Consider the following 1,540-nt stretch of genomic DNA (forward strand, 5'->3'; position numbering starts at 1 on the left):
AAGCTCAAACATACTCTACTGTTCAAAAGTTAGAGGTTGGTATGATTTTTTAATGTTTTTTTTACGTGTTTTTTATGTAAGTCCTCTGCTCACCACTACTGCATTTATTTGATTAAAAATACAGTAAAAACAGAAATATTGTAAAATATTATTATAATTTAAAATACCTCTTTTCTATGTGAATATATTTTAAAATGTAATTTATTCCTGTGATCAAAGCTGAATTTTCAGCATCATTACTCCAGTCTTCAGTGTCACATGATCCTTCTGAAATCATTCCAATATGCTGATTTGCTGCTCAAGAAACATTTCTGATTACTACCTTTGTTGAAAACAGTTTTTGCTGCTTAACATTTTTATCGAAACAATACCATTCAAACATTTGTGGTAAGAAAAGAAAGAATACATTTGTGGTAAAAAAGAGAGTAATTAATTATTTTATTAATCAAGGGTGCATTAAATTTATCAGAAGTAACAGTGAAGACAATTTATATTGTTGGAAAAAATTTATATTTACTAAATTGTTTACTAAATGTAATAAATGTTGTTAATTGTACTTTCTATTCATCAAAGTATCCTGAAAAATTATTTTTATCTGTTTTAATAATAAGAAATGTTCTTGAGCAGCAAATCAGCATATTAAAATGATTTCTGAAGGATCACGTGACACTGAAGACTGGAGTAATGATGCTGAAAATTCAGCTTTGATCACAGGAATAAATTACAATTTACAATATATTAAAATAGACAACAGTTCTTTTAATGTGTAATTATATTTTGCAATATTACTATTTTCTCTGTATTCTTGATAAAATAAATGCAGACTTACACCGTGTCTACACCGGACGCGACAGTTGTCGCGCCGCAACAGCTAAAGTCTGTCTACACTGGACAAAGCGACCGCTGAAAATCACTTGAAATTTGTGTCAATACTTCACAAATAAAACACAGCAGCAGTTTTCTGTCTGGGATTTGTCGTGTTGCGCTGCACCGCGCCACGCCGCATCCAGTGTAGACAGCATCACTGATTATAATGAGTTCTATAGTATTTTGCCGCGCCGCTCGCGTCCGGTGTAGACACGGTGTTAGTGAGCAGAAGAGATTTTTTTTCCAAAAACACTTGTAATGTTTCCAAAATTTTGACAGGTACTGTATAACATTGTTACTATATTGCTTAAATACCATTAAATGGATGGATTTGTGGCCCAAGATCCTGGGATAGATTCAGCCCCCGCAACCCTAAAGAGGATAAGTGGTTTGGAGAGTGAATAGATGGATGGATGAACTTCCAAAATACTTTGACTTGCTTTGATTTTGTTTCTATTCTGACTGCTGTTCAGCTTAAAAATACCTTTCCATTATCGTTGTTTGTCATTTTGCCTCATTATACCTGTGCTAAACCTATAAAAATTAAGAAACTAATGAAAGTGTTTTTTTTTTACAGGATCTATTGTATCCAGCCTCAACCATTCATCAGAAGGACTGTGAAAGCGGGAACTCTTTCACGGGATGAAAAAGGGCATAGTAGTGGATGATGGGG

General features: G+C 33.3%; 1 long non-coding RNA gene across 1 annotated transcript in view; it reads right to left on the minus strand.

Moving 5' to 3' along the window:
• Positions 1 to 665: 665 nt before the first annotated feature.
• Positions 666 to 1,540, minus strand: part of LOC107695998 (uncharacterized) — a 21,508-nt gene continuing 20,633 nt past the window's right edge. The window contains exon 3 of the long non-coding RNA XR_001635050.1: positions 666 to 676. This is a non-coding gene — a long non-coding RNA (uncharacterized LOC107695998). The remainder of the gene's footprint in view (positions 677 to 1,540) is intronic.

This window comes from Sinocyclocheilus anshuiensis, unplaced genomic scaffold (genome assembly GCF_001515605.1).
Source record: "Sinocyclocheilus anshuiensis isolate Anshui unplaced genomic scaffold, SAMN03320099.WGS_v1.1 scaffold899, whole genome shotgun sequence".
Lineage (NCBI taxonomy): Eukaryota > Metazoa > Chordata > Actinopteri > Cypriniformes > Cyprinidae > Sinocyclocheilus > Sinocyclocheilus anshuiensis.